The 15,126-nt window shown below is 40.6% G+C and overlaps 1 protein-coding gene across 8 annotated transcripts in view; it reads right to left on the bottom strand.

Annotated features, from left to right (window-relative positions):
- Positions 1-15,126, bottom strand: part of PPFIBP1 (PPFIA binding protein 1) — a 177,522-nt gene that overhangs the window by 122,665 nt on the left and 39,731 nt on the right. The gene's annotated exons all lie outside the window — the stretch shown is intronic.

Below are 15,126 nucleotides of genomic sequence, written 5' to 3'. Positions count from 1 at the left end.
GGACCGGGGCACGAACCTGTGCCCCCTGCTTCGGCAGGCGGACTCTCAACCACTGCACCACCAGGGAAGCCCCAGGGGCTACTCTTGATTGTGGTGCATGGGCTTCTCATTGTCGTGGCTTCTCCTGTTGCAGAGCACGGGCTCTAGGCGCGTGGGATTCAGTAGTTGTGGCATGCGGGTTCAGTAGTTGTGGCTCACGGGCTCTACAGCACAGGCTCAGTAGTTGTGGCGCACGGGCTTAGTTGCTCCACGGCATGTGGGATCTTCCTGGACCAGGGATCAAACCCATGTCCCCTGCATTGGCAGGCAGATTCTTAACCACTGGGCCATCAGGGAAGCCCCTGTATCTCTTTCAAATAATGTATACTTAGAAAAAATTCCCAGTCGTATATATTTGGGCATGAATATCCTCACCATTACAGTACTGCCATATATTTTGGTCGTGAAGGAATGCTTAGGAACAGTAAAAGTTCCAATACCTCATAACTACCTCCATCCAAATGAGAAAGCTGAGTGTCTCCAAGTTAAATACTAGAGACGTTACCTCACATGTGCTTTTCAAATGTATACATGATCAGGACCAGTTCTAGACAAAATTATGAAGTAGGAGTGTAGCTGTTTCCTTCTCTCTGCCCTTTTGAGGAGCCAGTGATCTAACATGTTTGATTAATCAGGGAAGCGATAGGATCAGCTCCAAAATTCCAACAACTTATTGGATATGGTTCTTGAGAACATTTTCATTTTAAAAAAAAGAAAAGAGCTTCAGAAGAGGCAGGTGCTTAACACTGAAATAAAATGTGTTACTAAAATGGAACTTGGGCATGTACGGGGGATAGAGGTTGTCTTGAAGGAATTTCTCAGCTCAAGTAAGATTCGGTCCATTCAGCCTCCCCTAAAGCTGACTTCATATATGACCCTATATACACACCGATCCAGGTAAATTTTAAGCAATTAACAATGCATACATAAGCAAGCCTGATTTTAAGACCAGTGTGTGCTCCAGCAGTAAACACGCATATTAATCAGCAATTTTCAAAGTGAGTGTCTAGGAACCCTGCCCCCCAGGTGCTTCTGAGGACAGAGGCGGGGCTGAGTGGATGTGCGGTAGCAGGCAGAGCAATTTCACCTTTATCTGTTTTATACTTTGATCCAAGATTTAGTTGGAGAATTGGTTCCTTGAGCTGCTTATAAAAGGGTGCAAACTGTTAACAGTGATTACATTAAAAAAGCTAGGGCAGAAATCCCAATGAGCTTATAACGTCGCTGATCGAGAAACATAATCACACCAAAATCCAACCACCATCTCTAACAGGGCCTTTATGGGAAAACGTGAGTTCCAGCCTGGGTCCCGGAGCACAGGTCAGCCTGAGTCTGAGCAGGCATGAGCCAGGCCTTCTCCTCCTTGCCACCCAGTGCCCTGGAACAAAGGGCAGAAGGAGGGCCCCTACACTGCGACAAGCACTGAACCCACAGTGAGGGCATGAGACTAGGGTGGGGAGGGTCTGTGAATATTGCAGAGGTGGGGAGACAGGGGGCTCCAGCAGGGAGCCAGACGCGGAGATTTCTGTGAGTCAGTCACTTCTCCAGGCCCTGCCCCATCCCCATCAGCGTCCTTGCTAGAAATTACATGTGCAAAGTTTAGGTGCTTTACATATGCCAGGGCCTTGAACAGGAATGAGGAAGGAGGAACGTCAGTGAAACAGTTTAAGGAGAAGAAAAAAATATACCTATGTTCTATAAGGCCCACTTCAAAGCAACATGTAAAATTAGAAAACAATTTTTTTTTAAGCGTATTAGAAGAAAGTATTGCCTGAACTTGCTCCAGAGGAATTCAGGTTAACTAAGAGGCAATGGGTATATTCAATCCCTCCCTTAGCACAGAACTCCGATTATTTGGCCTAACCAGGACTGAATACATAAAAACATTTATAAACATGAACCACTAGATTTTTTGAGTTTCCATTGTGAGCCTTGTTTAAATAAGTCAAAGATATCCTTTGTGATACAGTTTTGATCAAATTCAAGAGACTTTAGTCATTTCCTTAGAAACAGATGTAAGCTATAAATATGAACTAACCAACAGTCAGCCACTCACAAAAAGGCTCACTGACAAGTTTAATTTAAAAACAAGAACACATTATCAAACTCAAAAGTAAGCCATAAAAAAATCTGAACCCATGCAAACAACATTTCTAGCAGAAAAACCCTTACTGTAATGACAAGGATAATTACAAACAACTTTTTATATGACTCACAAAACTTTCCTATACAGAGGTTACAAAAAACAAAACCCAGCCTGTATTTGCATCCATTTAATAAAACAAACCCTTAACATCCTTCCCAAATCTCAGATTTCAAATACCAAGAAAATTCTCCAAACCACTAAATAAGTGACTTCTGTATATCCCTTTGAGATGGAAAACACATTTATTACTACTGCTTATTTTTTAAATCCCTCTGATCTTGTAAAGCATGACCATCATAACTGAGAGCAACATGTTAGACTAATAATCGTTAGGAAGCAAAGTTACTGTTTACTATAATAATGCCATATTTCATATTTTAAAACTAAATGGAATCCGAAGTTTCTATTCATGTTAGACTTAAGTGTCTAAAGCAGGAGTCTGTATGCAGGGCAAATACGGTCTGCCACCTGTTTTTATAAAGTTTTATTGGAACACATCCATGCCCATTTGTTTACATGTCATCTACGGCTGCTTTTGCAAGACACAGTGACAGAGTTGAGTAGTTGCAACAGAGACGGTAAGGTCTGCAGAATATAAAATATTTGTTTTCTGATCTGGCCCTTTAAGAAAAAGTTTGCTGACCTCTGGTCTAGGAAACAGCTATTTCAGTGGACTAAATCCTGAAATGAGAAACACTAATCCTGGTGTAGTCATCTCGCTGGGTAACTACCTAAGTCACTTCACCATTGACGCTTTTTCTCATTTACAACACAACAAGTCATATGTATTGGGAACTTGTATACCAGACACTATTCTAACGGCTTTACTTTTAATAAATGAACAACAAATTCATTCATTTAATTGTGGCAAAAACAGAGGGAAGTGAATGATTATCCCCATGAAACAGAGGAGGAAACTGAGGGAGAGGGGTTAAATTAACCTGCCCAAGGTCACATTTCTGTTACATGGAAAAACTGGGAACAGAACTCAGGCAACCTGGGTCCCGTGCTGGCATTATTACTCTCTGTGCTGTACTGATAATAATTTTAATTTCATAAAAGTCACAGATAATAAAAGGAAATCTCAAAAGGTTAGTTAGAAATGTTAGGTAAGTAAAGTACACCTCTGCATGGTTTAGGATAAGATACCTAAAATAATAATAATATAACTGGACTTCCACAGACTCTTAAGACCCTTCTGATTCTAAGATTACAGCTAATCTTGGGGTATTGGGAATATAAAAGCCTACAATACTCTATTTTTTACCAGGAGAAATCAAAGACTCAAACAAACTGACCAATGTCTATCTTTCCCTTGGTAAACAAGGCCTCTCCAGAAAGGGCAGTTCAGGCCCTTCAGAAAGCCTTCAGGATAAAGACTTAACCAGCAGGACCCTAATCTTCCAAATTTGTTCCCATTGCTTCTTATCCTCCACCATTTTTTAAAAAATAAATTTATTTATTTATTTTTCGCTGCGTTTGGTCTTCGTTGCTGCACGCGGGCTTTCTCTAGTTGCGGCGAGCGGGGGCTACTCTTCGTTGCGGTGCGCAGGCTTCTCATTGCAGTGGCTTTTCTTGGTGGGGAGCACAGGCTCTAGGCACGCGGGCTTCAGTAGTTGTGGCACACAGGCTCAGTAGTTGTGGCTCGCGGGCTCTAGAGCGCAGGCTCAGTAGCTGTGGCACATGGCCTTAGTTGCTCCGTGGCATGTGGGATCCTCCCAGACCAGGGCTCGAACCCGTGTCCCCTGCATTGGCAGGTGGATTCTTAACCACTGTGCCACCAGGGAAGTCCCGCCACCATTTTTCCATTTGGGAAAAGGCTGAGGGAGCATCAACAGAAATTATGGAATGACTACTCTTCTTATCTGCAGCAAGAGAGCGCTAGCCAGATTCTCAACCACTACATGGCTCAGGAAGACATCCCCTTGCTGAGTCATCCCCACCACATCCAGAAATTCTCCAGGATGTCTGGGGGAAATGTGTCACCTAGATGTGACCCAGTGCTCTTTTGTACTGAAAGATAGGTTTATATGATCCAAATATACCGCTAAATTACTCATCACCAACTTCACACTTAGATAGAGATGATCATAGCCATCTTCTTAGGCTAGTTTTTGATTGGTTCCCATATCTGCAAAGTCCAAATCCTTGAGTTTGACATTTAAGACCCTCCTCATTTTATCCCTTACTTACTTTTCCAATCTCATTCCTGTTTTTGGTCTTTCATGTAAACTGGATGGCCTGCTCTTTCTCCAGCAAATCATGTCAACTCATGCTTCATCCCTCTACTCTTGCTTCTGAGGCCATACTCAATCCAGACTCCCCTTTTTTCACTTCTACTGCCAACATCGCATCCAGTATACAGGCCAAATCTCTGTGCTAAATATTGTGGAATATAATTTGTATTTCCTATGAGGGTTGGATCTTCACAATCCAGGAGGGGAAACAAGTACACAAAGGACTAAACTAAAGATGTATATTAAAGGTTCAAAGTGCTACAGGACCCAGATCAGGGGATCTAAAAAGATGTTAGAGAGAGGCCATCACTGAGTCAGACCTTGAAGGAAGGGGGGAACCTTATAGAGTGGTTGAGTTCATAAAGTCGTAGGGGTAACTAAATAGGATAAAGGTTTACATCATAAACTTCAAAGCCAGATAGTCCTGGGTCCAAAATCCTGGCTCCCTTTGACCAGAAATAGGGTGTGTAGGAGTTACAATCAAATAAATCAGGTTGATGCCTAACCATGCCCCAAACCATATTTGTAGCCAGTCCTCATGTCTTGTTCAAATAATAAAGCCTTTCACATTATGCCCCCATGTAGTCTTCCCATCTCTCACTGCCAACAGCGTTTCATGTTTCAACCCATTCATTCATTTGGGCATCTAATCACACATTGATTTCCACCGTTTAAATATTCCCAAAGTATGTTTTGCCTCCTCAATGAGATTTTGTTATCAAAGAATAGACTCTTTCAAATAGACCCTTGGCATTTTCAAATTGTAGGTTCAAAGTTCCTGACAAGTAAGGCTAGTTTAGCTGAGAAGTAAATTTAAATTAAAAACTTGGGCTGTTTGGCTAGTGACATGGGGCCCAGCCAACCATAAACATCTGTATTCCAACACAGCTTTGTTTTCTGCCTCCAGTAACTCATAGGAACAGACTGAAAACTTATTTCTATGTGGGACGGTTAGACAAAAAGCTAACGGCTAGGACTAGTGATAGAAGTAAAGATCAAGTGAAGCAGTACAAGAAAGGGATGACTCTTAGCCAAAAAAAAAAAAACCCCAAAAAAACAGAGGTTAAGGAGTTGAAGAAATTATACATCATGTATATTTGAAAATCTGAGGCTGGACAAAGGGCTTCAGACTAATCCCTTCAGTGTTACAAAGGTTAAGTGTCCAGTTTTTTGTGTGTTCTCACGGTACTAAGCACCATGCTGTAAACACCAGCTGAACGAACAACCTGATAATCTCCGAGGTCCCAAAGTCCTCAGTGATCCCACTTTCCATGTCAAAATCAAATTCAATAGTCAAATTTCCCTCGAGGTTGCAAAATTTTAGTATTCACAATGTCTACTGACATATTACATCAAATAAGGGCCACATGTTTTTATTTATTTATTTTTAACATCTTTATTGGAGTATAATTGCTTTATAATGGTGTGTTAGTTTCTGCTTTATAACAAAGTGAATCAGTTGTACATGTACATATGTCCCCATATCTCTTCCCTCTTTCATCTCCCTCCCTCCCACCCTCCCTATCCCACCCCTCTAGTGGTCACAAAGCACCGAGCTGATCTCCCTGTGCTACGCGGCTGCTTCCCACTAGCTATCTATTTCACATTTGGTAGTGTATATATGTCCATGCCACTCTCTCAGTTCATCCCAGCTTACCCTTCCCCCTCCCCGTGTCCTCAAGTCCATTCTCTGTGTCTGCGTCTTTATTCCTGTCCTGCCCCTAGGTTCTTTGGAACCATTTTTTCTTTTAGATTCCATATATGTGTTAGCATACGGTATTCATTTTTCTCTTTCTGACTTACTTCACTCTGCATGACAGACTCTACGTCCATCCACCTCACTACAAATAATTCAATTTTGTTTCTTTTTATGGCTGAGTAATATTCCATTGTATATATGTGCCACACCTTCTTTATCCATTTATCTGTCTAAGGGCACATGTTTTTAAATTAACATGTTGTTTCACAATCATATTTGTGTTGTTTAGTAACAGCTTGCCTTTTTTAATCTTTTATTTTATTTTTTGCGGGCCTCTCACTGTTGTGGCCTCTCCCATTGCGGAGCACAAGCTCCGGACGTGCAGGCTCACAGAGCCATGGCTCACAGGCCCAGGTGCTCTGCGGCATGTGGGATCTTCCCGGACCGGGGCACGAACCCGTGTCCCCTGCATCGGCAGGCAGACTCTCAACCACTGTGAAACCAGGGAAGCCCAGCTTGCCGTTTTTTAAATTCTAAAGTTTTATGCCCAGCTTTGCCAATATTGGCAAATTATTTTTTATTTCCTAAAAAGATTCTAATTCAAAGATTCTAAGAAATTTTGGAATTCAAAAGTTGTTATTCTTTGCACTTTTTACTGAATTGATTGAAGTGATTAAAGTCTGCCATAAAGTTTTATGTAAAAATAAATATACGCACGACTGCACGTGTTATGGGGCAGTACGCTGGGAGTGGAGGTGAGAGAATGAACACAGCTCAGCTTCCGGGCACACCGATTTTCCTTTGTGACAAATACTTTAAACTTCATTTTTTTTATGACAAATATCATGGACCACAGTGAAAATCTTACATAACAACATATTAAAACTTCATATGAAAAATATTACGAACCATAATGTAAAATTTACCTGTTATATTTAAACAGTGGATTTCAATTCATCTGGGGGCAAGAATTTTAGAGTAGATGTTCCCACTATTTGCACACTTCTTGAAGCATTGGGGTAGTTTGGTAGAAATCAGGGATTGCTGACTGCAGTCAGTCATGTCCTCGGGGGAAAAATATTCTATAAATGTTCTGTCCCTTATGAAAATATAGGAAAAACAACGGCACTACCCCTAAAACTCCGGTCTCCATACCCAAGAAATCCTATAGATTCAAGTCCTTCCTCCTCTATCATTAATTAATGTTACTACAAATATCACTCAAAAAATATGAGATCAAACCACTTGGATCCCACAGCATTCATTCCGAAAGAGCATTCTGAACTAGTGTTAAATTTGTGTAGTGATTGTTTGAATAAAAACAATGACTTCAGCTCACTGGTATATAACACTTTATCATGCCAGTAGAACTCTGTGAACCAACATACCCCGGTGAGGTCATCATAGCTCTGGAACGTGGGCTGACCCATTATGAACTCCATCACTGCTGACTCAGCAGTAAGGACTCTTCCCGTTAAACTGCCCCACATGGGATAGGTGTGTTTTCATTGTCAGACTAGGCCCATGATCTCTGCATCATGTGTGTTTAGAAAGAAGTGGACTGGTGGGTTCACTGACTTATTTCCTAAGAATTACGCTCCTGAAATATAAGGAATTGAATATATATATATAGGCTTACATATATACATTCAAAATACAAGACCATTTATAGTAAAGAAGTGTCCAAGTATATCCAAAGCTGAGAGTTTCCTGCCTAAGATAGGTCCGACTCAGCTACCTCCTGTTAAAAATCCTGTCAACCAGCATAAGACCTGGGGCTTTATAGACTTATTTAAACTAGAATAAGATGTATTCGTTTAGAAAAACAGCAGTTAAAACACCTATTTGATTTTCAGCTTCCATATTCAGAAAGATACAATGACCTATAAATTTTCTAAATCTCAAAAGAGAATCCATAGCAATTATAAAAAAGGATACAGGATGAAACATTTAATGTTCCACTCCTCATGTACCCCTAACCTTCAATAAGAAAAAACATACAAGGGACAAAATGAAGCTCACCTCTATCATGAAAGGTTCTATCCCACAAAAAGGCAACCCCACTTCTTTCAAATCATACCGTCCAAGGCTGACACCCTAGCTTTTCTTATCCTCTTCATGCTATCAAGAAATTGTTTGCTCTCTTTCTTTTCCTCCCCTTTCCTCTTTCTCATTTTAATGGGGGCCAAATTGGTAGATGGCTTTTTCAAGGGTATACTGGCAACTGGCAGTGGTTATCATAAGCCCTAAAAATGTAGTAGCCTTTGACCCAGCACTCCACATTAACTAAGCTAAACTAAATGCTTGAAGAAGTGGGCAAGGATTTTTGTACCTAATTTTCACAACGTTATTTATAAGAAAAAACAGAAACAATCTAATTGTGTCTAGCAGTAGCTACACTGAAGTACACCCATTAGATAGAATATTAAGCAGGCCAAGGTTTAGAAGGGTGTGGTTACCAATGGTTAATGACACAGAAGGATGCTCATGATATATTGATTTTTGTAAATATACATGTACATAAGGTAAAAAATCAGGGAGGATAACCATCTATGGTTTTCAATACTTCCTTCTTCCCCTTCATCACTGACCCTGCAGAAGTCTACTACCAGTCACATATCTTTCAATAGAGAGAAATGGGCGGGGGGGGGGCAGGTGAAGTGGCAAATGAATGGACAAGTGTACCCATGTTTTTTCAAAACCTCTCCTACTCCCAGGGTCTGTCTGTGAGTCTTCTTTCCTCCTCTGAGATATGCTATCATAGACCAGCATGCTGACAGTGGTAGAATTTCAGATGAATGTGATTTTATTTTCCTTTTTGCTTATCTGTATTTTATAATTTTACATTAAAGATCATGTATTATTTCTGTCAAAGAGAGCAGAGCATGATGACTGAAAGTGTAGAATTTGGAATAGATCATCCTGGGTTTTAATATTCCAGGTCCATAGCTTTTCACGTATATGATTTTGGTCAAGTTACTTCACCTAAGCCTCAAGTTTCCTCATCCAACAAATGGGCAGAATAATATTACAGGTATCCTTTTATTAGAGATGCTAATAGAAATGCCATACTGGATAAAGGAAATGATTACTATAGAGTATATAAAATATAACTTTATTTAAGTGTTTATACTTTTAAGGAAAATAAATCTAAGCCCCAATCTCCTAGGAGAAAAATATTATATAAATTAAAACATGGGGAAATTTTCATTCAAAATGCTAACTAAAAATGTATATTAAGCAGCCCTGAGTTACCATTTTACATATACCAAAACAAAAAATCCTAACATTCATAGTTTCAAGGTTGTAGTGAAATTGCTGGTCATTCACGGTTAGCGGCAATGGATTTAATTCTTTCGTACTTGAGGAAAGCATTAATGCTCTATTGCAGTAAGACTTAGTAATTCCACTCCAATGCACTGATCTTAGGAAATAATTTGCCTAAAACAAAATTTAATATACACAAAGGTGTTCAATACAGAATTCTAAATAACAATAAGAAACTGGAAATACCTGAATATCTATTTTTAGAGGGATAGTAAATGGTTTAATTAATATTGGCACGTAAAAATAAAAAAATTAAGAAACCACTCAGGTTGTCATAATGAAGACCATGAAGAAACAAAACAGTTTGATATACTTTATTTTTTGCGGTACGCGGGCCTCTCACTGTTGTGGCCTCTCCCGTTGGTGAGCACAGGCTGCGGACGCGCAGGCTCAGCGGCCATGGCTCACGGGCCCAGCCACTCCGCGGCATGTGGGATCTTCCCGGACCGGGGCACGAACCCGTGTCCCCTGCATCGGCAGGCGGACTCTCAACCACTGCGCCACCAGGGAAGCCCCAAGTTTGATATACTTTTAACTGAAGACAACAGGATCCAAGATATTTACCCTCTGTCGCTATATAAAATGTATATAATACACTGGAATAACTGAAGTGAGGCGGAGCATGCGGGGCCTGGGGAGAGCAGAGGCGTGGACCAGCATGGGCACCCTCAACAGTTGGCCCAGAAGACGTGGTCAGCCACGGCAACTATTTCTGTTGCAAGAGAGACCAAATTTTACTAACATTTCATGAATGGATTGCTATTGGCACTCTATCTCAGTACAGACAGATGCCAGCTGGTCACCCAGGATGCAAGAGGTCTCTGAAGGAAGACAGGGAGTTCCACAGCCACGAGGAGTCCTCATTCCTTGGGTCCTTCTGAGGACTGCAAGGTATTACGGTCTGCATGCACCCAGGTAAGCGTACGGATGGATGGATGATGTTATTGTTATAATTTAACCACAAAATGGACAAATGGCTTAAAGTAACCATGGGTGGATAATAACACCAATAACACAAGCACAAGTGACACAAGAAATTGGCGAATTGGACACAACTTGTTCAAATCACACAACCCATAAGGGGTCCCTAGTCCCTCTAAAGTAAAGATGACATTCTCACAGCAAGAAAAGTTTCTGAAAGGAACATGTATTTTGAAAATAGAAGTTTGAAAATATTTCCATTATGTTTTCTCTTTGCCCAAATAATGTCACATCTATAAAACCTCTCCTATCTGTACTCTCAAAAAATGTGAACACAGAATTTTCTAATCAGCCTTAAAATGTACAAAATTAAGAGTTTTAACTTTTAAAGCCCTATTAAAAATAGGAAACTGTGGCATGTTCCCATTATTTGTTTTAAAGAATTCATTAACATTAAAGAAGAAAATAATAGCTACCATTTATTGAGGGCTTACTGTTTATGGCTCAGGCCCTGTTCTGAGTGCTTGATGTGTGTTAATCATTCAATCTTCAACACTACCCCTGATGGAGAGACTACTATTACCTCATTTCACAGATATAAAAACTGAGACACAGATTAGCAAAGTATCTAATCTAGTAAATAGTCAAGACAGGATTCTAACCTAGGCTTCAACTCTAGAAGGTCTGTTCTTAACCCCTCAGAATACTACACTAGATTGCAATTGATGGGCTGATTTCAACCAAACTTTTCTGGAGCTGGAGGATTAAAAATGAACAAGTAGTAAGCACTGCATGTCTCCCATTTGGATCTATATGTACCTTATAAATTAACTTTTGCAATATGACAAAAAGCCAAACATTTTTAAAACTGAGAGCATTTATTGTTTTTCTTGTACCATTAATAAATATAAAATTATTTTTAAAACATTTATTATATCCTGTTAATTCCTACTTTTGTGTGTTTACAATTAAAATATTCATGCAATAATGTATATATTATTTTATAATAAATATACATAGACTGAAGGAGATGCTCACGAATTTAGTGACAGCAGTACCCTAACAGAAAGTTTTAGAGACAATTGCAGAAGGTTTAAAACAGGAGAAAAACAATCAAATTTCACTTTTTTTATTTAAGATTCTTTTTTGATGCGGACTTTTTTTTTTTTTTTTTAAGTCTTTACTGAATTTGTTACAATATTGCTTCTGTATTATGTTTTGGTTTTCTGGCCGGGAGGCATGTGGGATCTTAGCTCCCCGAGCAGGGATTGAACCTGCACCCCCTGCACTGGAAGGTGAAGTCTTAACCACTGGACCACCAGGGAAGTCCCAAAATTTCACTTTTAAAAGATCCCTCTGGAGATAATATCATATTTGGAAGCAAGGGATGCAATTATGGTTTCTAAAAGTATGAACTAGCAGAGAGAACGGAGGGGAGAGGGAGGCTGAGAAAAGCTTTAGATTTATCAAGGCGCAAAGGAGCAGAAGCCAGTGATGGCTCTATGGTTTCTGACTTGCGGTGACAGAATTCAGAAGAGAATATAAAACAAAGTGTATGCGTGTATATGTGTGTGCGTTTATGCGTATGTGTGAGATGGGGGGGTGAAAATTAAATTTTGATCGCACTGAGACTGCAATGCCCATGGAACCACAGGGTGAATGCATACAATGTAGTTGGGAAAACAGGTCTGGAGAGTTCAGGAGAGAGCCCTGGGCTCATCTGTGATTGACCTTCATCATTTTGTAAGTGGCCACTGACAAGATGGGTTTTGATAAGTGCCAGGGGTGAAGACCTAAAGACAAAAGGGTGCCAGCATAGAAAGAACCAGCCGTGATAACAAAGCCACTGAAGAACTTTAGGAAGGAAGGAAGGAAGGGCCTGGGAGATGGGAGGGGTCCTGGAGAGGGAGGAACGAGAATGAGAGGCTAGGAACCACGCGCGGGACACTGAAGGCTGGCTCAGGGAGGCTGCGTGACCCACCATACCCAAAACCTTTCTATGACCCAGAAAACATGAAAAAATAACTTCTGATCCTACTCTTGCTACATCTGCTTAGCTGCCTGACCAGCCATAACTGATTCCTCTTTCCTATCAGACCCTAATGCCCCTCTTTCATGATATGAGGATGGGCCTTGGCTTTCTGAAGGAACTACAGATCCGTTCAGTGTCCTCTCTTAAGAATAAAGAGAGGTTACATTAAAGGCAAATTTTACTATTTTTCCAATGCCCTTAAATTTTTTTTAAATCTGGAATTTCTCCATAATGATAAAGAGACATAAACTTTATCTTGGGTTTGAATCAGTGCCTGATTCTACTTGGTCTGAATATTGAGTCAGGATAAAACCTCATGAAGGCTAAACAACCCTCTTAGACTTAGAAATAGTACCATAAGTTGAATTTACCAGCTCACTTTCCCCTCAAGTCTTTATTACAGAAAATTTCAAAGATATACAACCATTAAGTAGATTAATACGAGTGCCATGCACCCATCACCAGCTTCAACAATCACAACCCATGGCCCATCCTATTCCATCTACACTCCTCCCACCCATACTCCCATATTACCTTGAAGCAAGTCCCAGAAATGCTAACATTTCTTCCATGAATATTACAGTATATCTCCCTAAAAGATACTATAACTATAAAACTATTATCACCCCCCCCCCAAAATTAGCAATAATTCTTATTGTTAGGAAGAGGAATTTCTATTTCAAGCCCACCACATTTCCAGTCAATCACATTTCCAATTGTCTCATAAAAGTCATATTTTAAAAAAAATTTTTTTTCTTTGTTTGCATTAGGATCGCCTCAGGGTCCACCATGGAGGTTGGCTGATAGGTTTGTTAAGAATTTTTTTTTTTTGGCTCATTTTTTTAAAGACTATATTTTAAGAGCCATTTTAGGTTTATAACAAAACTGAGAGAAGGTACAGAGATTTCCTATGAAATTTTCCTAAGAATTTTTAATCTACAGTTTCCCCCCTTCATCTCTGTTCTTTCTCCTTGCAAGCTATTTATTGAAGAAACTGGGTTGTTTGTCCTGTAGGGTATTCCACGGTCTGACTGCATTCCCAGGTGCAACTTAACATGTTCCAGCTCACTTCTAAAATTCAGGTTGGTTAATTTTTTTCCTGTCCCTTGTTGACAGATAGAGGGGGAAACAGAGATATCACGTGGTATACTGAACAAAACCAGAGTACTTGTCCATTCTGGTGACATTCGGTAATATGGAAAACAAACTGAGGGCCAATTTTTAAGGATGCTATAACATTATCTTTGGAGCAGGAACAGAAGTTGAGCCCTGGGCTTATAAAGTAGTATTTAGATCACAAGGATAGGAAACAAATGTTCCAGACTGAGGTTTTCCTTCTCTCCCCAACTCCCTCTGCTAGTATGACAGAGGTTGGGGGGAGGGGGCTCTAGAGCAAGCAGCTGAGCTGAATCCCAGCTGTGTGCCTTTAACCAGCTTACTTAACTTCTCTGGGCTTCAGGGCCCTTATCTGTAAAATGGAGACAATACTTCACACCTACTGTGGGAGAATTCGTTGAGATCATTCAGAAAAAGAGCTTGGCACACAGTAAACTCTCAAAAAAAAAGTTATTATCTTTTAAAAGTCATGATTATCCCTAATTAAAAGTGAAGGGCTTCCCTGGTGGCGCAGTGGTTGGGAGTCCACCTGCCGATGTCGGGGGCGCAGGTTCGTGCCCCGGTCCGGGGGGATCCCGCGTGCCGCGGGGCGGCTGGGCCCGTGGGCCATGGCCGCTGGGCCTGCGCGTCCGGAGCCTGTGCTCCGCAATGGGGGAGGCCGCAGCGGTGAGAGGCCCACATACCGCAAAAAGAAAAAAAAAAAAAAAAAGTGAAAGTCTCTTCAAAACTAAAGCTCAACCTTGAAGTGCCCCCATTTTTCTTCCCCAACTAAGTGACTAAATTGTTGTGTTCTGGCCAATTTCTGTCTATAGCGGTACTTCTGAACAAAAACCACCCCTGCCGTGTGATAATGTATCTTCCATATTTTGCAAACAGCAGGCAGAATCAGCTGTCCTTGAACAGCCACAGAAGTAATCTTCTTGCCTGTTTAGGAAGCATTCAAGTGAGGGACAGCAATTTTTGTTTCCTTTGACTAAGGGGCTGCCATGTGCCAAGCCTGATGTTTAGCATAGACACTTCACGAATTCTTATCTGCTGGCTTTCAGGGGAGAGGAAATCCAATGGCCTATGTTTTAATTATTAATCACCCCAAAGTTCTCATTTAAAATATGTATTCCGTACCCACCACTGGGCTACGTGCTGCAGGGAGTGAAAATTTAACAATAAGGCACAGTCTGTAAAAAAGAAGTTTATAGTCCATTAGGAGGAAAGAGAGGTATGCTAATGATCCGGAACGTAATGGAACATAATATAACATGGGGGGGAAATGAGATGGTAGGAAAAAAAATCAGGTGGGAAAAATAAAGTTAAGGGTCGTTGTGGGGGTGCTATTTAAAAAAGAGATGATGTGTAAGATGAAAGTTTAACCAATGTATAGAAGTTCAACAGACCACAGGAAGGGTTGGAACAAACAAGGAGAAAGAGAGTTTCAGACAGAGGAAACGGGAGCATGGGGGCTGAAGTGTGGAGAGTGTTCAGAGAATGGCAGTAGTTCTGGTTGAATGGAGTGCAGGACATGTGACGGGAAAGAGAGAGAGGTGGCTAGATCCTAAAAGCCTTTGATGAGTGGTGGTCAGGAGACTGGACTAGGTTGGGTAAGTAACTGAGA

The sequence above is a fragment of the Monodon monoceros genome, unplaced genomic scaffold, assembly GCF_005190385.1.
Source record: "Monodon monoceros isolate NGI ecotype Baffin Bay Population unplaced genomic scaffold, NGI_Narwhal_1 Super_Scaffold_6, whole genome shotgun sequence".
Lineage (NCBI taxonomy): Eukaryota > Metazoa > Chordata > Mammalia > Artiodactyla > Monodontidae > Monodon > Monodon monoceros.
This window is presented reverse-complemented; position numbering and strand designations above follow the sequence as displayed.